At 45.3% G+C, this 27,937-nt stretch overlaps 1 protein-coding gene across 4 annotated transcripts in view; it reads right to left on the reverse strand.

The window, feature by feature from the left end:
• The window catches only part of Pld1 (phospholipase D1), a 206,165-nt gene that overhangs the window by 123,211 nt on the left and 55,017 nt on the right, over positions 1–27,937 (reverse strand). The gene's annotated exons all lie outside the window — the stretch shown is intronic.

Raw genomic sequence — 27,937 nt, forward strand, 5'->3', positions numbered from 1 at the left:
TATGCCTCCTTGTTGAATAAATATGTTCAAACTAAAAATACAAAATAGCCTGGCATGGTGGCCTACACCTGTAATCCCAGCTCTCTAGAGACAGGAACATCTGTGTAAGTTCAAGGTCAGTCCGGGCTACACAGTGAGATCCAGGCCAGCAAAGGTCACATAGTAAGACCAAAATGAAAGAGAGAGAGAGAGAGAGAGAGAGAGAGAGAGAGAGAGAGAAGGGAGGGAGAAAGGAAGGGAGGGAGAGAGGGGGGAAGGAAGAGGAGAAAAGTGCATGTAAAGTATATAACATGGAAAATAAGCAGCATTTTCTTAAAGAAAATCGTGGAAATTTTCCACATCCAAATATTCAGATTTGGAAATTAATTATATTTATAGCTTGATGAGATGGCTGAGTGGGTAAAGGAACTTGTTGGAAAGACAAATGTTGACACGCAGAAGTTCTCTGACACACACATGTCATACACACAATAATGAAAGTAAAATTCGTATGACAGTGTAACCATCCTACATTTTCTCAAGAGCTGACTTCCCAAGTGACAACAACTCGGAGCCCTGAGGCTACGGCCACGGCAATGAAAGGAAACGGACTAATACACCCGTTCCTAAAGCTACCAGAGGGGTTGGGATTCTATTTCTCTCCCCCTTTCATGAAAGCTGGCTCTATTTCATCCTGACATTTCATAACATGAGTCATTGCACATCAGTACCCAGGGGAAAGACTTCATATAGATTTTATTTTCCATTTAAAATATGGAGGAGTAAGCTCTGTGCACTGCTGTCAGAATTGGATTAAAAAGTCTATATCGCCCAATATAGAAACCACCTCTGACAGAATTGGGCGTAAACTGAGAGGAGACTCACATGGCTAACTCTTCTACACATGCTCGCTGTCTATGGCAGCTCACAAGCGTTAACTTAGCATTGCGTTCACCGTGGATGAGAAGCAACGAATGTAACTTTAAATACGGGGTCTGTGCGACAGTTCAGTCAATAAAATCACTTGCCATGTACAAATCTGAGTTCAACTCTGGACCCCACAGTGGAAAGAACCAGCTCCTGGCAGTCATGCTCCGGCATGTGTGCAGTGGCACACATACACACACTCACATGCACTCATGCACAAGCATGCACACATTTCACACGAACACACATGCACACACTGATAGATCAAATACGAAGGTCAGAAAATGTGAAGATGAGTTAAGGAGCTCTGAAGCTGGACTTAGGTTTGTTTCTAACGAGCTCTTATAGCTTAAACGAACCCATGTATTTATTAAATTATGTTCTACCATGTGACTTTTACCTCTATCCCATTTTGTGTGTCCGACTCGTTCCTCATCTGGCTAGCTTCTCTGCCCTTGTTTCCCGCATTCTCTCTGCCTGGAAAGTCCTGCCTAGCTATTGGCCCCTTAGCTTTCTAGTAAACCAATCACAGTGACATATCACACAATATAAAGGAATATTCTACAGCAGACACCTGCTGTGTGGGTTGGGGAAACAGCTACTTAATTCCATGTTTCATCCCAGGCCTCCTCGAAGGCCTTGAACTTCCTGAGAGTAGACTTGTCCCGCGGGGAAGACACCTGGCCGGCTTCTGGCTCTGAGGAGAGGTTGGGTGTGCCACATGGAGCCAACTTGAGCAGCCATTAAGATAACAAGTCTCCAAAACCATGCCTAAGTCGCCACCACTGCGTCTGGTAGAGACTTCGTTTAGAAATGCAAAGATGGGGAGAGGAGGGAAATTCTGGGTTGCCTTGTGCATGTGATTATACTTTGGGGTTCCCTGTGAACTGAGGAAATCACCCACTCTTCACTCTTACACTCCCTTGACTGTAAGAAGGTTAAATTTAAGTTTATACCTTACTGTAGTCAAATCATTGGGCTATCATTACCTCTATCCCTTCCTTGCAATTCTCTCATTTTCAAATTATTTTTCTAACTTTTGGAGATGAATAAACTGCCTTGAAAGGGCTGATAGTCACACATACCTTGGGACAAGTCTCTATACACGCTAACTGGCATGGCCGAACAGGAAATGAAATTTTCCTACATTCCAGTGTTCACAGGACAAAGCCATTTCAGTCCTGGGGTCTTGGCTTACGAATTTCACTCCTAGGGTCACTTTAACTATATATAGAAGATGCCCTAAAGTTGATTAGCCTCCATGATAATTTAACCATCTTCCTATCTCCAGCAATTACGCCAAGTAGTTTTGTATTTAAATAAGAGAGTGGGTGGCAGAGAGCCTTCCAGCCAAAACTGTCTGCTGTTTGTTCAGTTCCTGCTGGGGAGGTGTTGCCTTGGGTCACAATTAAAATATTTGCTTCCTTTTCCCCTAATTCAACAAAGAGTCACTTATTAGACATGAACCATGAAGCTTTGCATTATTTAAAAGACAAGGTAATGGGAAGAGGAACTGAGATAAGGAAAACCAAATCAGAAATTATATCATATTATTGTCATTCGTTAACTTTTAAAGATTTTAGAGATTTTTATTGATTAAATAGACTTATGGTTAACTTTCTCAACTTCCTCAGCATAGCAAAGGGAGGTTACTCCAAATGACCTTCCTTTTGGGCCAAGTTCTAGACTTTAAAAATGTGATTAATACACAGAGATTACTCTACATGTTGGGGTGAGTAGGGGAAAGGCTTTGGCTCGTGCTGAAATAAATATCTTTTTTCTGGCCGAGAGAAAAGAAGCATGCGAGTGTGTGAAAACTGAAAGAATGAGAAAAGAAGCAGAAAGAGTAAAAGAAAAACCCACAATATTTAGTATAAAGTATTTATTGTATGATAAGCACAATTTTGTTATTTAATACTTGAGAGTCAAGATTGCCCTATGAAATTTAGATATTTGTCCAGAGGTACTCAACTTGTGTCAGAGTCACCTCTTACATTTTTAAGATGTCTTTTTAAATATGTGAATGTGTGTGTGTGTGTGTGTGTGTGTCTGTGTCTGTGTGTGGGATTATGTGCATGGGAGTGCCTGTGGAGTCCAGAACAAGTCATCAATGACCCTGGAGCTTGAACAACAGGTGTTTTAAAGCTCCCTACATGGCTGCTGGGAACTTAACTCGGGTCTTCTGCAAGAGTAAACATGCTCTGTCTTGGTCAGACACCATGACCAAGGCAAATCTTACAAAAGAAAACATTTAATTGAGACTTGATTACAGTTTCAGAGATTCAGTTCATTACCGTCATGACAGGGAGCATGGGGGCACACAGGCAGACATGGTGCTGGAGGAGTACCTGAGAGTTCTTCATGTCCAGACCCACAGACAGCAGGAGAAGAGAGACACTGAGCCTAGCATGGGCTTTTGACCCCTCAAAGCCCACCCTCAGTGACACAGTTCTTTCTACAAGAACACGCCTCCCAATCCTTCTCAATCAGTGCCACTCCCTTATTCAAATATATTAGCCTATAGGGGCCAATTTTATTCAAACTACCACCTGCTCCTAACTAACCATCAATAAAGGATCTCTTCAAAGGAGGAGTGACTTTTTAAAGTGGAATTGACTGGTTCTAATATGCTGTAACCTTGGTTCACACTCATTGGTTTTATTTCATGGCTTGAATGACTAGAAATTTAATCTTTTCTATGATGCCTGTGTTCTATGACAATAAGAGACGTCCTCTAGTTTCAACACCACACCTTGGGGAGGATCATCCAAACCCACAATCACTATAGAGATGGAAACGAGTCAGGAAAGCTTCCAGAATTTCCATGAATCATAACAAAGGATCATAAGAAATTTTAGGGGCCCCAAAGGGTTCGCATATTTACACATCAGATTGCGGATCTTAGCACTAATGGCGGGAAAGAGAAGGCATGATTTGAGCATTGCTGCTTGCTGGACTCCACAGAGTTGCGTGAGTTCGCATCCCACAATTCTATTGCTGGTGTTCACAATCAGATGGTGAGGTCATGCTTGTTCCTCTGCTGAGACTTCACGTGTCAGGCCGTGTTACTTCAATTAGAGCCCTCTATCTTGGAATAGAGCAGCTGCCATAGTTAAAGTCTGAGTTACCCAGCAGTGCGATAAGCCCTTTAGTGCTTCCATCTGAGATAAGAATCCATTCCCTTATCTCTTTATAAGTCTACCCTGTGGGTCTCTGCCTCACCCTGTACAAAGAGGAGCTGCTGTAAGCAGAGGGATGCGAGCAGCTGGGCTACAATTCTGTTTGCAGGTGTTCCTTATCTAGGAGGTAAATAAAGTGGGTTTCTCTTTCTTTTTTTCTGGCTTTGAATACTAGAATCAAAACTCTTTGCAGCAACCATTTAATAATGTCATCATTCAATGAAGGGAGCAGAGAAATAGGGTTTTCTCTTCAAAATTTAAAAAAAAATGTATTGTTATTGTTTTGCATAGGGTTTATCTGAATGTAGGAGCCCTTGCTGTCCTGGAACTCACTCTGTAGACCAGGCTGGCCTCAAACTCAACAGTGATCTGCCTGCCTCTGCCTCCCAAGTACTGGGATTAAAAGTGTGTGCCTCTACCACTGGCTGGGAAAGAGAACAGGTATTTTCCTTCTCACATGATAAACACATAAACATTCTCTTAGCTAAAGTAACAACAATACTGCCAGCCATAGTTATTGATGGTAAGATAGACATTACATTAGTTAACATTTGCTGAATATGTCACATGCCAGGCATTGTACAATTCCATAGCCATCTTGAGAGCCAGGTCCTGCTGGCAGCCATATTCTGAAGAGCATCTTAGGAAAGAGAGGACATGGTCCCATGTCCAGGAAGTGAGGGAGCCAACCCTCTAACTCCAAAGTTCAGTTAACTAGTCTGTCATCTGCCACTAGAGGTTGGGGAGGGAAGGTCGCTCACTCTCACTCGGAATATGATTAAGGCACAGCAAATACATTATATGAAAAAAATTAATAGAAAAAGGCAAATCTAATTTTAAAAAGGAACAATAACAAAAACTCTAGCATTTTATCATGTGAAATGAATGTTGTGTCTTGGTTCCTGCATCCTTTCTGGGTAATATACAGAGTCCTTCCATGTTCCCCAGGGTCCTTCCATGTTTTTCCCATGTAATCTACAGAGTCCTTACATGTTCCCATGTAATCAACAGGGTCCTTCCATGTTTTTGCCATGTAATCTACAGGGTTCTTGCATGTTTTTCCATGTTATTTGTGCTTAGCAAGAGGATGGTTTTCAAAGCCCCAAACCAAATCATACCTATCAATGTGAATTATAATTAAGCCATTGGAAAGAATATTAATTAATAGGATTTATAGTCTCTCATAATTCATGATGACAGGGCCATCTATATCACAGAACTCCTTATGATTGCACAGAATTTACTTTCATGGGCAGACTTGATATTCTCTAAAGCATAAAATTCATAACTGAAAATTCAAAAACTGACCTAAATACCCAGCGATACAATAAAGCTTGAATAAATATTTTTTTAGCTTAGCTGACTTTATTAATAAAGTATTGGTATATTTCATATTCCAAACTATATATTTTAAAAAATAAAAACAAGTTTTAAAAAACTTTTAATGTTTCTTGGATCTTAGAAATTTTTAAAAGAAGAATATCATATCCACAAAGGTTAGTAGGAACTCTATTAAGTCCTTTCATCCAAAAATTAAATGTCAGGGGCCAGAGAGATGGCAAAATAGTTGCTTTTCCAAATGACCTGGGTTCAATTCCCAGCACCCACTTAGCAGCTCACAACCATCTGTAACTCCAGTTCCAGGGGATCTGTTACCCTCATCTGGCTCCCCAGGCAATGCAAGCATACGATGTGCAGATATACACTCAGGCAAAAGGCCCATACACTTAAAACAATAAAATCAATTTAAAAAAATTTAAACTAGATGTCAGTGGTACAGAATAGGTCAGATGATCATGACGATTCTGTCCTTACTGTCAGTGGCTGACCAACCATCAACTCCAGAATGTCCATTTCCCCTCAGTGAACTACATTACCACTCCTCCTGATGGGGCTGTGGCAGGACATGTGCATCCAGAGTGAAGGTGACCCTGGCCACCAGTGTGCCCTCTAACTCAGTGAAGAGATATGCACAGGTAAGTTAGGTTGGTTGTAGCAGTCTTCGAGGCTGAGATGCTAGGCCGTGTCCAGCCTTGCACCTCCACTTAGCTGCACCAAGTAACATGCCATCCAGCCGCTGTCCTTCCGGCTCTGACTTCTGGACTATACCACAGAAATCAGACGGAAGCCAGTAAGTCTTTCATTGACAACCCAACTGTGGACGGAATTGGCCAAGACACTGCCCCCTCATCCTCCCTGGCTTGGGTGCTTGCTTTCCCTTCTGCTCCTGCATCTCTTCCTAGGTCCTGAAATGGAACTGTCCCCTTGTTCTTCATTACAATGACTCCTGTGTGCTTTATAGCAGTGCTGATATACCATCTGATACCTTGACAAGGTCTAGAATCGCCTGGGACAGGAGCCTGAGGGCAGGTCTGTGAGGAAGTTTCTCCAGAGGATTAACTGAGCTGGGAAGACAACCCCTCAGGGTGAGTGATGTCATCACTGGCAGGGGACCTGGGCTGAACAGGAGAAGAGAGCAAGCTGAACCTCGAGTTCTTCTCTCTCTGCTTCCTGACCCAGACACAAGGTGACCTGTCTCCTGAAGTGCCTAACTTCCTGACCCAGACACAAGGTGACCTGTCTCCTGAAGTGCCTAACTTCCTGACCCAGACACAAGGTGACCTGTCTCCTGAAGTGCCTAGCTTCCTGACCCAGACACAAAGTGACCCATCTCCTGAAGTGCCTAGCTTCCTGACCCAGACACAATGTGACCCGTCTCCTGAAGTGCCTAGCTTCCTGACCCAGACACAATGTGACCCGTCTCCTGAAGTGCCTAGCTTCCTGACCCAGACACAAAGTGACCCGTCTCCTGAAGTGCCTAGCTTCCTGACCCAGACACAATATGACCCGTCTCCTGAAGTGCCTAGCTTCCTGACCCAGACACAAGGTGACCTGTCTCCTGAAGTGCCTAGCTCCAGGTCTTCATTCTCATGATGAACTATGCTCCCAAACTGTGAACCAAATAAAGCCTTCCTTCTTTAAGTTGCTTCTGCCATGTGTTTGTCATGGCAGTGAGAAAAGGAATTAACATGGGAAGCCAGTCCTCTTTGCGACTTTGGTGACACCTATGAGTCTAAAGCCCCACAATGCACCTCTGTTCTTACACAGCATTTATTTTCCTGGGCCTGTGAGTGTCCTATGATGCATGCATTAGGACGCCCTGTCCACTGAAGTGACATTTTGAGGGTGGGCACACCTGTCCCCTCCAGGAGATGGGGTTTTTCTTGGGGAAGGATGGGGCAATGCCATGACCACTCAGAATTCACAGAACACATGTTCAGCAATTATTTGTTATTAAATTACTTAATAAGCAAGCTGTCCACAGAGAATCTGCTATCTACAGGCAATCCAATACAGACCTCAGAAAGATGCCCTTCTCGTAACCTGCAGAGGCTACCATATGCAATGACCTTCTGCTGGGAAAAGGCCCCGAGAAGCAGCACGAATGGTATGGATCATTGGCAACCAACAGAGAATTGCTATGGGAACTTAGTGCACCAGGCCTTTGCCAAGGGCTCCTGCTGTACCACCTCAAGTAGCTTGGCAACAGCTTCACAAACCGGTCCTCCTGCGACTCTCATGATACCAATAAGCAGACAAGGAGACAGGAGGTTGGGCCGCCAGCCATCAGCTGAGCGCTGGCTGACCTGAAAGTCACAGGCCTGTCTCATCTGTCCTGCCACCTGCAACCATGCCAAGAAAAAGAGATTATTCCATATGAAATCACACATCCCTCTGTGGTCCAGAGGCTGTGTGGACAGCCTGCTGTTCTGGCTGGCTCTAAGTGTGATTTCTAGGCCCTGTCTGTCTTCTCTCTGAACTCCACATCAAAGCTGACATGGTCATTCCAGAGCAATCTTCCGTTTCTTCTCCCCAGACTTTGTGGGAAAGCCTTATAGCAAATGTCTAACAACGGTAGAATTTCCTCCCGAGGTGGCAAGATCAGAGGAGATGTTGATAAGTAACCTGAACTCAGATCCTTTGAGCCCAGGAAACAAAGATACACTCTTTCTCTTACGTAGCTAAAGGCACAAGCAAGCCCACAGTGACTTGAAGGTGTTTACATGGCTCCCTTTCTGTTGTCTTCCTCTGAGATTTTATTCATATCTTATGTCACAGTGTTTGCCTGTACAACACAAGTACATAGCACTCACAGAGGCCAGAAGGGGCCATCAGATCCCTTGTGCCTGAAGATATACACAGTTGTGAACCACCATGAAGGTGCTGGGAATTGAACATGGGTCCTCTGAAAGAGCAGACAGGGCTCTTAACCAATGAGCTACCTCTCCATATTCATGCTTGATTTTCCATTAGCAAATCTCAATTGGTATTGCATGTCATTTGCATACTTATGATAATGATCCCTGACAACCACTGTCAATATTGACCTCAAGCATCCAGGGCAGCTTTAGGACACAGAAGCCGCAAATAGTTCCCATAGATGCCATTGATTTCTGAAGGGACTACCCTAGAGACAGCAACAACAACAACAAAAAAGATGCTTCTTGATTCACACCAAAACTTCCCTAAATCCTTGGATACCCTTCTGAACAACCCAGGTGCATATCCCCTGGCAAGAAATTTCCAACACATTTAATTTGGTGCATCCTAGAGCTGAGTATTGCTCTCCTTGCAGGAGCCAGCTGATTCTAATTTGTCTCAGTTCTATTGACTTTGTTTCCAGAGGCACATCCTACTCTTATGGGAAAGTGATATCCACATTCATTGAGTTCCTACTCTGGGCCAACCATTGCAACGTAAGCTACAATTGCATTCATTATATATCTGACAATGAAAACTTATGCTCAAGCTTCAGAACATCACCCCTTTATATTCTAAATTGTCTTAGTCATCGATCAATCACTGTGATAAAACACCACGACCAAGGCAACTTAAAAAAGAAAGTGTTTCCTTTGGTGCTCATGGCTCCAGAAGGTCAGAATCCATGACTATCATGGTGGAGAGCATGCAGCAGGCAGGTAGGCATGACTCTGGAGCAGTAGCTGTGAGCTCACATCTGGAGATACAAACATGAGACACAAGCAAGAACTACCTGGGTAGGGCATGGCCTTTTGAAACCTCAAAGCCTCAAACAAAGACCTTGCCTCCCTGTCCTTCCCAAACAGTTTCACCAAGTGGGGACCAAGTATTCAAATATAAGAGCCTGTGATGACCATCGTCATTCAAATTACCACATAACTTTTTATAGCCAAGAATTGAATATTCACACAGTGTTTCAAGAAAGGATGCCAACTACACATGAATTTATAAAAATCTTTACCCTTGTGGAAAAAGCTACACTAGGCAAGGTGGCGGAAACATCAAGAAGACAACCTTAGTCCACCAATGCTTTAGTGGACAAAACAGATGCCTTCCCTCAACACACAAACGGCATTCACTTGTAGTGAGATGACATAAAGAAGTTATTTCCTTTCAGCTATTCAGAAAATCCACTGAAACTATTTTCATGAATCAGGGAGTGACTTTTTGATAAACCCGAATGAGAAAGGGTACAGTGAGATGTGGTGACAATGGCCAAAGCAGCCAAAGCTGCACTTGACGCCTGGTTGTGATTTGCTGTCACACGGCCCATCCTTGGCAGAGTCTGATCCACATCATGGAGACAGCTATGCAGATCTGACATCCTATGCAGTCCACGCATGCACTGTTCCCTTCCCATGTGTGAGGAAGAGACGCGACTCTGGAGAACTTCAATACCAGCTGAGCTCTGGCAGAGCCCGAGGGCTCTCCACGGGGGACTGAAAGCCAGACTCCCAAACCTGGCTCTGCTGGACTGAGCACACTGAGAAAATTCATTTTTTTTTACTCCTTACAAACCTCAATTGTTGAGAAAAAGCAAATAAGAGGCATGTATAAATATACATAGGATGAGGGTGGGGATGCATACATATACATAGGATAAAGGTGGGAATGCACATATACATAGGAAGAAGGTGGGGAGTGCATACATATACATAGGATGAAGGTGGGGAGTGCATACATATACATAGGATGAAGGTGGGGATGTACATATACATAGGATGAAAGTGGGATGCACATATACATAGGATGAAGGTGGGGAGTGCATACATATACATAGGATGAAGGTGGGGAGTGCATACATATACATAGGATGAAGGTGGGGATGTACATATACATAGGATGAAAGTGGGATGCACATATACATAGGATGAAGGTGGGGAGTGCATACATATACATAGGATGAAGGTGGGGATGTACATATACATAGGATGAAGGTGGGATGCACATATACATAGGATGAAGGTGGGGTGCACATATACATAGGATAAAGGTGGGAATGCACATATACATAGGAAGAAGGTGGGGATGTACATATACATAGGATGAAGGTGGGGTGCACATATACATAGGATGAAGGTGGGGAGTGCATACATATACATAGGATGAAGGTGGGAATGCACATATACATAGGAAGAAGGTGGGGATGCATACGTATACATAGGATGAAGGTGGGGAGTGCATACATATACATAGGATGAAGGTGGGATGCACATATACATAGGATGAAGGTGGGGATGCACATATACATAGGAAGAAGGTGGGGATGTACATATACAAAGGAAGAAGGTGGGGATGTACATATACATAGGATGAAGGTGGGAAGGGGCCTTTGGTTGGTTAGCTGCTGAGTTTTGTTTTTTTTTTTTTTTTTGAGGTGGGGTCTCACACCTGGCTCAGTGACGGGGTTTTCTGTAGCATGCAGCACCAGCTTGTCCTCAACATCCAGTCCTTACTGCTGGTTCCTGTGCTTACGCAGAGTCACATAGTTCTTAGAAGTCCTGGTGGCATAGGACACACCTCATTTTAACCCGAGCTCTGCTTCTCACACAGGATGCTGTCCTATTTGCTTTCTGTTGCTATGACAGACACCATGGCCAAAGCAACTTTGAGAGAAACGAACAAATGATTTCTTCTTACAATCCGTCATGAAGGGAAGCCAAGACAGGAGCGCAAGCTGCTTTCTGGTTTGCTTCCCTTGCTCAGACAGCCCTCTTATACAGCTCCAGATGGGCTGCCCAGTGATGGCATTGCCCAGAGCAAGCTGGGCCTACCCACATCAGTCGTCAGTTAAGACAGCATCTCACAGACATCCCCACCGGCTGATATAATAGGACCAGTTCTTTAGCTGAGGTTCCCTCTTCTTACATGTTTCAACTATGTTGCCTCAGGAAGCTTTAACAGATGTTTCTGTGTCTACCAGCACTTGTGACAAAGTGTGAGAGCTAATCAGCACTGAGAATGCCTGGAAGAGATGGCACGTGTATGTGTGCCTACTTCCTTTGGGTTGTAGGTGAGCCTGCTGGGTCACTGAAAGGGCTCTCGGTGTTGCCTACACTTGTTATAATGTGGGTTGTTTGCCCATTCCTTTGGATGGAGTCCAACTTCAGATACTTGGGGAAATGTTGAGAAGCAGTCTACACCCGAGAATCAAGTGCCTCTAGCTGAATGGGGCTGTCTGTATAGGACGCAGCACTTTTCAGGGAAGAAAGCAGCCATAGTGGAAATAGTTAAAAACTACCAGGCCTGTAATCTCAGAGCCTTGGAAGTAGAGGCAGGGGGATCTTTGTGAGTCTGAAGCAAGCCTGGGCTGTACAAAAAGTTCCAGGACAGCGATGGCTACATGGAGAGACCCTGTCTCAAAAACAACAAAGCCAATCAAACAAAACTCGCAAAACACCCCTGCCACCATTCAGGGACAGAGCAGATGAACACAGGTGTCCCCACCCCTGACACCATCCAGGGATAGAGCAGATGAACACAGGTGTCCCCACCCCTGACACCATCCAGGGACAGAGCAGATGAACACAGGTGTCTCCACCCCTGCCATCATCCAGGGACAGAACAGATGAACACAGGTGTCCCCACCCCTGACACCATCCAGGGACAGAGCAGATGAACACAGGTGTCCCAACCCCTGCCACCATCCAGGGACAGAACAGATGAACACAGGTGTCCCCACCTCTGCCACCATCCAGGGACAGAACAGATGAACACAGGTGTCCCCACCTCTGCCACCATCCAGGGACAGAGCAGATGAACACAGGTGTCCCCACCCCTGACACCATCCAGGGACAGAGCAGATGAACACAGGTGTCCCCACCCCTGCCACCATCCAGGGACAGAGCAGATGAACACAGGTGTCCCCACCCCTGTCACCATCCAGGGACAGAGCAGATGAACACAGGTGTCCCCACCCCTGACACCGTCCCGGTCAGAACAGATGAACACAGGTGTCCCCACCCCTGCCACCATCCAGGGACAGAGCAGATGAACACAGGTGTCCCCACCCCTGACACCGTCCGGGGACAGAAGAGATTAAATAAGACATGTGCCCCCTTCCCACGACATACACAGAATCATGGAATACACTGCAACTGTTTTGCAAAGATACTCAGTCAAGGATAATAATGTCAGGGAGAAGAAAAACAATAATGTAGGGAAACTTCAGTGTCCAGCTGTACAAATAAGCACAATGCACTTGAAGTTGGAAGGGCTCAAAGAGGTTTTCTTGGTTGCTGTTGGTTTTGCTTTTTTATCTTCCTTTGGCGCAGGCTCTCATGCAGCTCAGGAACACTTCACGCTCACTGTGTAGCTGAGGATGATCCTAAATATCTGATCCTCTTGCCTCCACTTTTTAAGTACTAGAATTCTAGGCGTGTGCTACCAGGTCAGTTCTGTATGATGCTGGGGATGGAGCCTGAGGCCCTGGATTAGATCCCCAGCACTGAAAAATAAACAATTAAACAACCAAGTTTGGTGTGAGAGTGTCTGAACAGCATCCTACATGACTGTGTATAGTCACTAACAACGGAGACAGTCATGAATTACCTACTTAGGTTAAGCATCCTACATGACTGTGTATAGTCACTAACAACGGAGACAGTCATGAATCACCCTACTTAGGTTAAGAAGGATGAAGAGGAGGAGACGTGGATTAAAACTTATTTATTTTAGGGGCTCAACAAGTAAAGGTGTCGTAAAATATGATTCTAAGATGTGTTACATTTGTTTGTACTGTGGAACATGTGTTTAATGGTGCAATGATATGTTGCATTATTTTATGTTATATTTGTTTAACTCTGTGAAGCCTTGATTTTTTGTCTGTCTAAAACAACTGATGGTCTAATAAAGAGCTGAACGGCCAATAGTAAGGCAGGAGAAAGGATAGGTGGGGCTGGCAGGCAGAGAGTGTAAAGAGAAGGAGGAAGGAGCAGGAGAGAAGAAGGAGAGAGGAGGATCGGGGCCAGCCACCCAGTCAGTCAGCCCAGAGTCAGAGTGAAAGTCAGATTACAGAAGTGAGAAGAGGAAAAGGCCCAGGGCAGAAGGTGGACGGGATACTGTAAACTAAGATCAGCTGGGTGGAAACAAGCCAATTAAGGTCGAGCATTCATAAGTTATTACTTATAATACTCCGTGTGTGGTTTCTTTGGGAGAGGGGTGGTGGGCCCCCAAAAGAGCCAAAAGAAGAGCAAACAAACAACAACCAAAAGGCTCTTCCCAGGAAGGGCTGGTGGCCTGAGTTAGGTCCCGGGAACCCACATAAAGATAGCTGGGAAGACCAATTCACAGACTGTCCTCTGATTTTTCCATGTATCATGCTACATATGCCCATATATATACATCATACATATATACATACATATGTACACACATATATACATACTTACCCCCCCCACACACACAGTAATAACAAATGAAAATTCAAAAAACTCACTAATCTGGAATGTTTTGTATGATTGTTTACTAAAACTTAGGGACAACCAAAAGAATAAATAAATGAAGGGCACAAGATAATGAAAGTCCAGATGTTCAAAAATTATGATTTTGAATATTTGCTTTTCAATGTGAAATTACTATTTAAAATTCTATATAGTATCCCACCAGTCTTGATAATATTAAAACTCATATCAGAAGTTATAAAAATAAGCCAATAAGATGTGTTTTCTGATGTGTGTGTGTGTGTGTATAATTTCTACACTATAATTTCTATAAGTCTGGAGGAATATAGAAATATATTAAAACAACCAGAAACCAAATAAAGATCCCCAAACCAGATGTACAAATATGAGTTTCTCATTTATGACAGTGATGGAACACATTGGTGAGATCAGATTTTTCAGTAAGTGATGCTGAAACTGACAATTCATAAAGAAATATTAACTAAAATTTGTTCTTTCCCTGAGATTTCCCATAACAACACTTGCAGATTATAGCATAGACAACCTGTGTTTTTAGTATTAAAGTCTAAATGTGCACAACAAACTTTAAACCTTTAAAATAAAATATAAAAAATTACTATTATGACCTTGTTATGTTATAACACCAAATTACAGACTACAACCAGGAGTGGGTGCTCACGGCTTAACCCTGGCATTCAGGTGAAACAGGCAGAACTGAGGCGAATTTGAGCCTAGCCTGGGCTACGTAACAGAACCCTGTGTGTAGAATCAAGCAACCAAACAAATAGAAAAATCACCAAGGAAATGCTGAGAAATTCCACCACGTTTAAGTTTAAAACTTTTATTAGACAAATGGTAAAACTCTGTAAGTTTGAACAGCACTCCAGATTGAGAGAAAAGATGGGTAGTAGGAAAGATCCATAAATGTGAAAGAAACGGATCCAGAGATCATCGAGAGTAGACTTGGGCTCGTGTCAGCTTCTCAGGAAGGTAACTGTAGGGAACCGGTCCTTCCTTCGCTCAGCCTAGGTGGCTGCAGAGTTCTCACCCGAACAAGAGGCCATTTCGCCCCACTGCACTGCTAAGCTCTGTGTAAGCCACAGCTACTTGGCGCTGGTGAAGAAAGGCAGCTCATTCACTGCTCATCAGAAAGTGGCTGAAATAACCTGAACAATGTGGTGGCAGCTAGGGAACCCAGCGACGGCACAGCCTACTGTCCCACAAGGCTTCCCTTAGACACAGTCTAAAACGTGCCTCCGTGATGGTGTAAAAGAACATACTCAAATGGGCTTTAAACACCGATCAAAATAAAGGAAACTGGATAAATAAAGCACACATCCGTGAGAGCAGAGAGCCTGCTTTAGGGCCAAGCATTACACACGTGTGGCACACACGTATAATCCCTGAACTCAAGGGGTAGAAGTGCCGAGAAGTTCAAGGTCCTCCTCAGCTGCAGAGGAATCTTAGAGTCCATTCCAGACTACACGAGACCCTATCTTAGAGCAAACAAAGCAACCAAAACAGTGTGTACAGGAGACAGAGACAGGTGGATCTCTGTGAGTTCGAGGTCAGCCTGGTCTACATAGTAAGCTCTAGGACAGCCTGATCTGTCTAATACAGAGACGCTGTCTTAAAAAATATATAAATAAAAAATAATAAAAAGGGTGTGAGGGGTTTTTTAACAAAACAACATAAAAAATAAAGAGAGAAAGAAAGGAAGGAAGGAAGGAAGGAAGGAAGGAAGAAAGGAAGGAAAAAGGAAGGAAGGAGGGAGGGAGAAAGAAAGGGAGGAAGGAAGGAAGGAAGGAAGAAAGGAAGGAAAAAGGAAGGAAGGAGGGAGGGAGAAAGAAAGGGAGGGAGGAAGGAAGGAAGGAAGGAAGGAAGGAAGGAAGGAAGGAAGGAAGGAAGGAAGGAAGGAAGCTATGCAACCCAGGAAATCAATACAGCAAAACTATGTTTTAGCAAAGGGTGGTGGTCCACACATGCAATTCCAGTACTCAGATGGCAGAGGCAAGAGGACTGCCCACAAGATGTTTTGTTACAAAAACAAAAGTAACTATGGAGGTCAATAGAGAGTTGATAAAGACACAGTGAGGCCTCCAGATAACAGTGGCTCATATCACTCATCAGCTGGGGGAGGGATGAGGCATGCATGGTGTGGGCTCTCGGGAGGAGCACGGCTATTTCAAGATCTGAGCAATGATCAACCATGGTCCATCTGGCACACTGTCCCTGAGGCCTGGGCTTCCCATCACCCTTGTTCTCTCTGTCACATTAAAACACCCCTCCCGCTTCTCTGCCTGATGCCTCCTCCTAAGCCCTGCCTAAGGCCTTTCTGCTTTCCCCACATTCAAATGACAAAGCCTCCCTTGGCTGCCCTCCACCGCCAGGCTCTTTGGGAACACCTGTACCTCTGTGAGGACAGGCCTCCACCTCTTCTGTGAACTCCAGGGTGGGGCAGCTGGATCATCCCCACAGATGTGCACAGCTAACAGTATTTACTGAATGAGAAAAATACTCCTCAATTAAGAGGTAAGACTTGAATCTTCTGTGGCCGCCCTCTCTGCAGCCCCTCATCCACTTTATCCACCAGTGTGCACACTCGCCTTGCACTCTGTCTTTTGGACTTCTGATCCTCCTGCCTCGACCTCCTGATTACACGAGTGAGCCATGCCAGGTTTACAAAGTTCTAGAGCTAGAACCCCGGGCCTTCCCCATGCCATGCTAGCGTTCTCCCAACCACACTGACTCCTTAATGGTGGGACTGAAACCTTTTGTTCAGCTTCGAGTTCTGTATTACGTCACTTAGAGTACGTTGAATTACTTTTTTATATTACCTTATCTATACTATATTACTTTTTAGGTCACGTATTACTGTATTGCTGAAGCTCTCCAAGCTTTGGGGTTTTCCCTGGAAGGGTGATCCTGCCTCACTGGAGGGTGGAAAAGTGCACAGAGAACACAAAGTATGACGTCAGCTCAGGTCCGTGTTAACAGTTACCGATGACTGTCACCAAAGGGGCAGCAAGTCAACATCGGGCACTAGCCGTCCAATCTAAGGAAGTGAAAAATAAAGCCAACTAACAGACCTGCTTGCTCAGTGCCAGAGAAACTGAAAAATAACCCCGCACGGCTGTCATTCTGTCTCCAGCAAGCAAACCCAGCAACAGTCTTTTCCTTACAGAGGTAAGGCTACGGTCCCTTCATTCTTCCTGGGCTGTGAGCACCCTAGGAAGTCGGAATGACAATGATAAAATTCTGCCGAGCATCCCTTACGGTGGACCTCTATATAGGATTGTAGCCCATTTTCCTCTTTGATCCCAATACTACACTTTCCTTAGTCTTTACATCCAAACTTTGCAATCTGTCAGCTCCCAGGCAGCTCTGGAAGAAGTCTAGCCTGGGACTGGGAGATGGCTCAGTTGGTTTGTCTTACAAGTGTACAATTTGAGTTTTAAAAGGGATGATAACATGAGCTTGTGATCCCCCGATGGGGAGCTGGGGTCTGGATCAGCCGAGTGCAGGGGATTTCTGGCCAGCGAGTTCTAGGGCCCAGGTAGAGACCTTCACAAAAAACAAAGTGGATAAGGTGGATAGCTCCTGAGGAACCACTCAAGGTTGACGTTGACCTCTGGCCTCTCTCTCTCTCTCTCTCTCTCTCTCACACACACACACACCCCAAGACCACCACCTCCACCATCAGCAATAACAACAACAACAACAAATCTAATCTGTTCTACCTCATGCCTTTAGTATCTATTGAGAAGCATAAAATTAATCAAATGAGCTGGCGGGCATATGTGTGCATTTATATGAAGGATCAGAAGCTAGTGTGATACAGTAAGAGCCTATAGTTCCTGCATCTGGTGGCAAGCACTGCTAAGAACCTAGGGACCCTTCAGAGTGACTAAGGAAGCCACAGTAAGTGTCACTTGTAGTCACTAAAGCCAGTACATGAGTTCACCTTGGCACTCATTTCGCCCAACTCCCTCCAATGCCCTGCGAAGACAGTGAGCCCTGTGTGAGTCCCTGAGACTCACACAAAAGAAACAAAAGAAAACAGTTGTCCTCTTCACAAATCGCCTGCCCAGACATGTTTCAGGCGTGGGTTCTTCCCAAAGCATGAAGTGTGAATCACCTCTGCGACTGTGTCAGCAAGCCAACCAGACAGGCAGGATAAACCGATTTTAGCTTCTCAGCTTCCAGACTCCACCCAGCGGGTGTAGACAAGGACGCTTGCAGGAAAGAACCAGTTCGGTCCTCGCTCTAGAAGCCTCTCTGTCCTGCTCTAGGCTGAGACCAGAGCTCTCCTGAGGACAACTGTCTTCACAGACACTCTGCCCAAGTCAGGGAGACTCAGGCTGCATCCCTGAAACAAATCAGAAATGCTACAAGGTGTGGTGATCCAGGCTCGTAATCCCAGGATTTGGGGGGCTATATCAGAAAAATGGCTGTGAGTCAAAGGCCAGTTTTAGTGCGAGTACCAGGACAATCTAGGCTACAAAGTGAGGCCCTATTTCCAAAAATGAGAGAGAAAGAAGGAGAGGACAGACAGACAGAAAGAGAGAGACAGAAAGAAAGCTAAAGGCAGAAGGAGGAAGGAAGGGAGATAGGAGGGTGGACAGGCAGCAAGGCAGGCGGGCAGGCAGGCTGCCAAGCCAATGAATAGGGCCAGTGTTCAGCAGCCAGCTGAGGGCACTATCTAGTTTTCTGGTCACGACACTCTCAGGACAGCTCGAGGCTCCTGTCAGTGTAACAGTCAACCTCAGCCTCAGGGACTGAGCACACGGAGTGCTGAGCACCAGATGGTGGATGGGGTGTAAATGACCAATGCCTTTTCTTTCCTTCGCAGTGGAGAGGGAGCTTTAGGAACAACACGTCCCTCTCTCACCTTACCTGGGCAATGAGGACCTTCGTTACCAAACCTCTGGGGGAGCCATTCCTGCTGCCCAGACCTGCGTCCAACCCTCCTGTCTCTGCCCCACGCATCATCAACTTCCTAGCCAACTTCCGGCTTTCCTTCGACTCTTACAACAAGCACCTCCTACATGTGAGGTCCCCTCTGCTAACACGTCTCTCTGACTGTGACTCCATGGTCAACGTCTGAAAGTAGCCACTGCCTTGCTCAGCTGGACGGGACCAGACGGGCTTCACTCTGCATGTTTAATCCTGAGCCTTTGGATAGACTGCCTTACTCCATGTGGCTTGGCCTCCTTTGGATCCCCTTTTTGCGTGTGCATGTATGTGTTCATGTGTTCATGTGCACATATATGTCTACACCTGTAAAAGGCAGAGGACAGCCCTTGGTGTCATTCCTTAGGAACCATTCTCTTTCATTTTTACACATGTATTTTGAAACAGGGTCTCTCACTGGCCTTGGGCTTACCAAATAGGTTCGGCTTAATGTCCAGTAATCCCCAAAATCTGTGTACTTCTGTCTCCCCACAAGGGATTACAGAACGGAACCACCATGCCTAGCTTTTCTTTTCTGCTTTAAACATGGGTTTGGGTATGGATCTCAGGCGATTAAACCCTATGCCAGCTGAGCTTCCTCCACATCCCTGTCTTCTTTGTCTGACAGACTCAGTCATCTGGGTGGACCTATCAGATGCTTCCTCCTCCGGGAAGTCTCCTGTGGCCTGGCTGACAGGATGTGTGCCTTTCTTTAGTGCCTCTATGGCAACCCAGTGAGTCCTTTGAGTATGGATGTATACCTTTCTGCTCGGCTGTGTCCCCTCTAGAAGACTGAGCTCCTTCAAGTGAAAGGCCACGTCCCATGTCCCGAGTTTCTATTGGTTCCCGTCACCATTTGTGGGGAAACGGAATGAATAGATGCAAACAAGACTTAGATGGGCAGTATGCGCAGGACAGAGAACAAGAGCAGTTCTCATGTCTATACCTAACTGAGTTTTCCTGCTAATCCTACTTGGAAAAGAAAAGAAGCAGTATTCTCAGTTCTCTTCATCTAAAGAAGTAATGGCCCAAAATGCCTGTGGTGACATTGTCAGCAGCCGGCCTGAGACTCAAACCCTGACCTGTGGTGACATTGTCACCAGCCGGCCTGAGACTCAAATCCTGACCTCTGCAGTTCACGGCCACTGATTTCCCCATTATCTACAAACTGTTGCCTCCATTCTAGTGGAGATTCTAGTGGGCTGATTACCTTTATATTCTCCTCATCCAAACCTGGGATGTAGAAATCAGTCTCCCCGTTCTGTAGCTAAGCAAACTGATCATGAGAATGAACACAACAGATAGTCAGACAAACAGACAGATGTAACACACACACACACACACACACACGCACGCACGCACGCACGCACGCACGCACGCACACACACACCACTCAAACCAGAAAATCACAATCCTATCTGGTAGGAAAACTATGCAAGCCACCGTTACCTAAGAACGCCCTTGGTACTCAGCAACACTCTTGACTTTCCGTCAGCCTTGCATGCCTGTTCAAAGAGCCAAATGCATCATCCTCTCTTGCCATAAATCTTTACTTGCAGGTCCCATAGTCCTGTCCAATCCCAACCCAATACAACCATCTGCTTTCTTGGCGCCTACCCAAATCTTCTCCAGGTGGATGCAGAAAGCCCTTGGCTTTACGGGCTGTCATCTACGGGCCGTCCACCATGTTTCTCTCGAGCCTCCCTCAAGGCTGACCCCCTAAGAGTGTGTCTGCTTGCTCCTTCCGCATCCCTCTTCACTTTCTCCCTCTACCAAACGTCTTGCACCAAACATCAAGGCCACCTGGACTTGTAAAATCTGCAGGCTGCTGCCGCATGCTCATCTCATGGAGCCTTTCTACTGGGCCAGCCTTGCTTCCCTCTGCTCACATCCCTTCTCAGGTGACTTTCCACAGTGTTCTAGTTTCTTCCTCCCTCTCCAGCCACCACAATGGGGCCCTGATGCTGCACAGAGTTTGCACACTGAGGTTCTTCAGGACACTGGACTCATTCTTTCTTACTATACACTTCCCCAGTAGATGTCTTCACTTTAGTGTGACGACACATTCCAGCATTTCCTGTTGTGGGTGCCTCTACGGGTCCAAACGAGATCACCACTGAGTGCATTTCTTTCCACTCGATGTGTCCCCCAGCAGATTCCTATGGACAGATGCCATCCATGTGCTGACAGCTACTGGTGCCCCCTGGACTCTCAGTCATTGTCCCTGAATCAAGTCTTTTTCCTAATTATCCCATCGCATCCCTTTTCCTGAGAGTCAGTTCTGACATACATCTGCTTATGAACTTTCCCACCTGCCAACCCCGTAAGTAATCTCTACTCGCTATGCCCAATATAGATTTCATTGTTCTGTTTTATTTTGTGACATGATGGAATGTAGCCAGAGATGATCTTGAACCTCTGATCTTCCTCCCTCTACCTGCCAAGTATGAGGCTTGAGCCACCACACCCAGTCTATCTGGTGCTGGGGACCGAAGCCAAGGCCTCATTTCTACAAGGCAAGCTTTCTACCACGTCCCAGCCCAGGCTTCAGAACAGACTTCTCATCCTCTAACCACAGAACATTTCTTCTTCCTTTGCTCGCTTCCTGAATAACTTAGACATGTCGTCTACCCGGCTGCAGAGACTGGAAATCTTGGGACTCATTCTTAGCAATGCTCTTTCTGTAATTCTTAGTATCTATCAGCTAGTAAGTCCTGCCAAGAGCTAAACGCCTCTTCTATGACCACAATATTTTCTTTCCCTTGGCACAGCAGGATTAAGGACATAAGAGAAGGTGCTCTGTGTCTAGGTACTGGGTAGGGGCCGGTGGTATTAGGGTCTCATAGTCAATGGTCTCCTATGCAAGGTGGTCTTGCTCCTGAGGACATGCAGCTAACTGGTTTTTTAGCAAGAAACTTTTGATGGCTCAAAATGGGATTTGATAGGGTAAGAAACATCACTTGTGCTTGTTTATTTTTATTACCCTTCTAAACAATGATGCTCGCTCACAAATATAGAAAACCCTCTGCTTAAGTAGAAAACCAGCTCCTTCCTCCGTCCAAGTCCCTCCAAGGGAGAATAGCTTCCAGATGAGCCTCGGCCGTGCAAAGCAACGCCTGAGCGGAGTCAGCAGAGACCAGCTCCAGGGCTGTGGTGGGAGACTCAGGGCACCTCAGTTGGCAAAGTGCTTGCCTGGCAAAACCGAGGGCTTGAGTCTGATCCCCAGACCTCACGTTACAAATATAAGAAGCCAAGCATTGTGATGTGAGCTTGTAGTCCCAAGACTTGGGAGGCGAACTCGTGGTGCAGGCAGTGCCAGTACAATGAGAGACATCTAAGGAATGAGCAATAACTGAAGTTGGCCTCTGGACACGACATACATGTACACACATGGGGACACACAAGCACAAACCCACAGAGACACAGTAGAGACACAGACACACTCTGTTCTGTCTGTAAAGTAAGGTCAGCTAGGAGGGTAGGGTGTGGAGCTTGTGCTCAAGTAGAAGAAAGGATTGGAAGCGTGATAAAGGACATGCCAGGCTCCCAGAGACACAGTTGACAGATGATTTATTGATTCAGTCATTAAAACGCACTGATATAAAGTTAATAAAAGTCACAAAGTAACTAGGAATGTCATAAGAGAGTTTAGATGTCTTTGTTGGGCTGGAGTGATGGTTCAGCCATTAAAGGCTAGGGTCACAGCCAGAGTTCAGTTCCCAGCATCCATAGCTGTCTCTCCAGAAACCCTGGATTCTTACATCTCTACATTTGCTTTCCTTCCTGCCTTCATGGATACCTCTGTTTGTCTGTTTTCCTTTGCAAACAGCAATTTGTAGAACTATTCCAATATTGAAATAATTCTTTTGGATCTGATATTATTTTTAATTACATACAATAAATTTATAAAACACTTTTAAAAATGTCTTTGTTACTTGTTCAAATATGTAAAAGGAAAAAAGATATTGCAAACGGGAAGAAGAGCTGGGCATGGCAGCATTCAACTATAATCTCAGCACTTGGGAAGCAGAGGCAGGAAGATCCAGAGTTAAAAGTTAGCCTTGGGTCTAAGAGACCCTGTCTCCAAAAACAAAGCAAGAGAAACATAGACTAGAAAGGTCTGGGAACACAGAGAAAGCAGAGAAGAGAAGATGTGCTTGCAGAGACCACGCTGACAGCGTACTAAAGATCATCAAATTATACACCTCAAGTGGGCTAATTTTATGATGAGTGAGCTATATACCAATAAAAAACGATTAAAAGAAAAATAGTCAAAGCGTGCACCAGTATTTAAAGGAAAAGCAGGTGATTTTCTCTGAGCCCAAGAAAGGAAAATCAGCAGCACAAATCATTTCTACATACCTTAGGGGAAAAAAAATCACTACTTAAACATGAAGACAGGAAGGGTTGAGACCTCGTCAAAGGCTGCAAAGAGCGTGGTCAGTGCTGCAGGACACCACCTTCAGCTCCAGCGGCTACCAGCTCTGTTCAGAGGTAACTTTTCCTTCCCAGCACAGTCCTGCTGGGGTCTGTTCCCCAGACAAGCATCTTTTCAAGTTTGTACCACCCAGCACACTATGAAATGTTTAGGAAGAGTATCATACAAGCCTCAATGACTTGAAAAAGGAGAAGAAACATTGCCCATCAGTGGTCACTTCCTTTGTAAGACAGAGTTCCAAACAAAAGTACCGGAGGAGGGGAAAATCAGAGGGGCGAAACTCCCTAAGGGCACATGCGTGACTATGCTTAGGGGCTGTTAGCATAGAGGCAGCATGCAAGATTGTTGGAAATTATTTTAGCAAAGGCAGGAGCTTTGTAAACCATCTTAAAAGGTGGATGTCAATTACCGAAGCAAGTGCAGAAGAGCTAGACCATGCCATCCTTTGCCAACTTACTCGAGCCAACAGGTCACTCATAAGCAAATTGGAATGAAACAAAAGTCTTCCTTTTAACTTCCTTGTTTGGAGCCAATGCTCTCAAACTCATGGAACCAAATGGAAGAGAGATTTTGTTTGTAAAAGTTAGATTCAAAAGAGATGGCAGCAGCTGGGATCCTGTACAGAAGAAGAGGGTGAGGAGGACAAGAGGAAGTCTAGGGGTGAATATATACACCCTATATACAAAATACATCACATATATGTATGAAAGTATAATAACGCAACATGTCATTGTGTTGACTTGACATATATGCTATAAAAACCTTCTGAAATCAGATGTTTCGTCCAGTGTCCTCTAACACACGGGTTCCATGCAACTAAAGGTGGTCGACAACCAGCTCTGGTTTAATGTACCCTTTCGATTTAAGAAACTGCCAGCCATCACAGACAGAAAGAGCACTGACCATAGAGTCCAGCTGTAGATCTGATTTAGGAGGATGGAACAGGAAGATCACAAGTCCATGGCTATCCTGAGCTGCATAGCTGGTCTCAAAAACCAGAACAATGGGTGAAAAATGTGTTTCACCAAACCTAGGGACCTGAGCTTGAAACTCAGGATGAGCATGGTGGAAGGACAAGACTAACTTTGACAATTTGCCCTCTGGTCTCCACACATGTGGTATAGCATGTGCGTGCATGTGCACACACACGTGCACACACAGTAAATATAACTTTTAAAATAAAAAAAAAATGCAGGCAAAAAACTCCTAGTCAGATATGGTAGCACAAAACTATAATTCTAACTCTTAGAAGTAAAAACTAGAGGGTTAGAAGTTCAAGGCCAGCCTGGGCTACATGAGACTCTGTCCCAACAGAACAACACAAATTAAAACAAAACTCAATAGCAAAATTAGATGAGTAACTTTACTCTTTACATGCTCCACATTCATGTAGTAGGTGTTCAATAAATGCTTCCTGAATTTCTTCACATTGTCAATATTCAGCAAGCACTTAGTAGGTGTTTTACACACAATATTTCATTTAATCAGCCCAATAACACTAAAAATACACTTTCATACGATTTGCATGTTTCGAATGAACAAGTCAGGCTTTGCGGAGATTACTAACAGGCACCTGTGAGTCTTCTGTTTGGTGGCAGAAAGGATGGAAGAGTTCTTTTTTGTTGTTATTGTTGGTTTTTCTTTTCTTTCGAGACAGGGTTTCTCTGTGAAACAGCCCTGACTATCCTGAAACTTGCTCTGTAGACCAGGCTGGCCTCAGATTTACAGAGATCCACCTTCCTCTCCCTCCCAAGTGCTGTAATTAAAGGTGTGCACCACCACCGCCCGGCTGGAAGAGTTCTTATGCCCAGTGAGTGTGGCCTCTAGGAACTGGCCAACATAATCGGAGTGGTCAGGAAACGTACAAGGCTGCCCTGCCTGGTGTTTGCTTTGACACTTTCCAGTCCAGCTTTGGGCTTTCCACTCCAGCTGGGCAGTGAGGCTCAGAGTTTCTGCTGTTCACACCCTGGGCCAGCAGCACAGGGACCTCCCAGCCACTCAGTAAAAGCAGGATCTTGGCCACACTCAGAAAACAAAATGCTCATTTTAACGAGGTGCTTGGGGGCTATGTGTGCATCAGTTTGAGTTTCAGAGACGTCATTTGAACTCTCTCCAAATTGACACATATTTAAAATAGGAAGAAAGAAGATAAAGAAGGAAGAGAGAGCGACTGTGCTGGCTCCAGAGAGAAGGCAGCCAGCTTGTGACTGAACAGACCCGCCTTAGCCTGGACAGGTCCAGGGAATATATAAGGATTCCAAAGGAGCTGACGACAGAGGCAAGAGCTGACTCCATAGGCAGTGTTCAAGTTTGAGGCCAGCCTGGACTACATGGGAGAGACTCTGTCTCAGAACGAAATCCATAACCCACATCATATATACAGAGTGCTCTATGACTCCACTCGGTTCTGAAATCCACATGCCTGTGCCTTTGGAAGTAGGCATCATTAAACAATTAAACAAAAATATACTCTGCTGGGGCTAGAGAGACAGCCCAGTTAGTAAAGTGCTCGTCGTCTTCAGGCTGAATCCCCAGCACCCATGTTCGTAGTCAGGCATGGAGGTGACTGCTTTTCATCCCAGCACTTGGGAAGCAGGGACAGGCAGATCCCTGGGGCTTGCTGTCCAGCCAGCCTAACGTAAGCAGTGAGCCCTAGCTCTGAGTGAGAGACGGGTTCAAACGGGAAAAGAGAAAGCACAGATGGCTCCCAAAGAACACCGCCAAAGCTAACCTCCAGCCTGCCACCTTCCTCGCCCACAGAAATGGTTTCTTATCAGGGCTGAGTCATCGGTTTGAATACTGACACACTTATAAACACATGGACAACAGCAAGCCTAACATAAGCTCCAGTTTAAACTGGATTTAAGGGAGATATCTTTCAATAGAGCTCATGGTTCACTTTTTGCAGGGCATAACATCTTCAGACAGGAAATACAGCTTCAAAGCAAAGGGCAGCTGCGCCATAAGAGGGCGAGTCGGGCAAGAGGAGCACCTGGCCGGTTTCAGCGGGCTCAGCATTGCTCTCCTGTGAGCTGGCTCTCCCGTGTCCCGGAGTTACCAAACTGTGAGAGCTCTGCCTACAGAGGCCCAGCAAGGAGGATGCTCAGCTACCTTTTTCTTCATTTCCCATTTTAAAGGGTTGAGAACATCTATTATGTCCACATCGCATGCATAAAGCCCAAGTGATCCCCAGCACCATATAAAACCCGGAGTGGAGGCACACACCTATCCTTCCAGCACTTGGGAGGTAGAGGCAAGAGGATCCAAAGTTCAGGGTCATCTTCTATTACATAGCAAGTCTGAGGCCAGCCTGGCCTACATGAAAGCCTGCCTTAAAAATTAAATAAAATGAACAATGAATTGTATTTATTTTATAGTTATAAGACTGTTTCTTGGAACTAAGAGTCATACAGAAAAAAATTCTCTCTCTCTCTCTCTCTCTCTCTCTCTCTCTCTCTCTCTCTCTCTCCCTCCCTCCCTCCCTCCCTCCCTCCCTGAGACTAGGTCTCTTGCTGAAGCTGGAGCTAGGCAGGCAGTCAGTGAGCCCTAGTGACTCTCCTCTCACTGTTCCCCATGGTACTGGAGCTGCCATGTCTGGTTTTTCACGTGTGTGCTGGGGTTTGAACTCGGGGCTTTAAGCTTGTACAACAAACATTCCCACTCACGAATCATCATCGCCCCAGCCTCTGTATTCTCCACATTCTTAACCTGCTCAGAATCATCCTTTGGCTTCTGGGATTGTCTGTCAGCTGAATCACAGTAAAGAAAGTCAGTGAGCATGCTCGAAGCTGTAGGGCCAGCAGGAAACTAAGCAAAGCTGGGCAGCATGGTCCCAAGGAATCTGACTCAATGCCAAGTCCAGAGGCCACTGCAACTCAGATACATATTAACTAGCGAAAGAGTCCTTGACCTGGCAAGCCCACAGGTCAGAGCAATGTCAGGAGTAAATCATATCTGTGGGTCTTCCTACCAGTCCCATATTCCCAGTCCAAATGACAGCCAGCAACAGGCCTTATTAGAGTCTCACAATATGACTTGAAAGATGGCTCAGTAAGTGAAGGCACTTACCCTATGTCTGAAGACATGGATTAACTCCCTGGACTCTCTCTCTCTCTCTCTCTCTCTTTCTCTCTCTCTTTCACACACACACACACACACACACACACACACACACACACATGCGTGCGCTCTCAAATTTGTAATTATTAAAATGGCACATGTGAACAGCATTGCTTTTTCAGAGCTGATGCAGACTAGGGATAAATTAGAACGATGACCACAGCCCTGAAAAGCAGTTGAGAAACCAGGCTTCAAGTCAGAAGCACGACATTCAGTCGGAACAGCAAAGGGAACCACAACTACCTGAAAACAGCCATCAGACCGACTCTATATCTGGAAGCTGTAGTACTACAAGGTGCAATTGGCAGAGTCTGTGGCTATTCAGCTAAAATGAGAGACCTTTCCAATAGTCTACAAACTAGGGTTGTAGATACTGCATCTGTGGCTTCAGAGGGTAAAATGGAGAACATGTGAGTATCTGAGCTGCTGTTCTATAGCTATGAAGAGACACTGTGACTAAGGCAACTCTTACCAAAAAACACACCATGCAATTGGGGACTGGTTTACAGATCCAGAGGTTTAGTACATTATCATCCTGGCAGGGGCATGGGGACAGGCATGGCAGAGGAGCAGTGGCTGAAAGCTGCATCCTGATCTACAGGCAGAGGAAGAAACTCTGG

This window comes from Myodes glareolus, chromosome 20 (assembly GCF_982192425.1).
Source record: "Myodes glareolus chromosome 20, mMyoGla1.1, whole genome shotgun sequence".
Taxonomy (NCBI): domain Eukaryota; kingdom Metazoa; phylum Chordata; class Mammalia; order Rodentia; family Cricetidae; genus Myodes; species Myodes glareolus.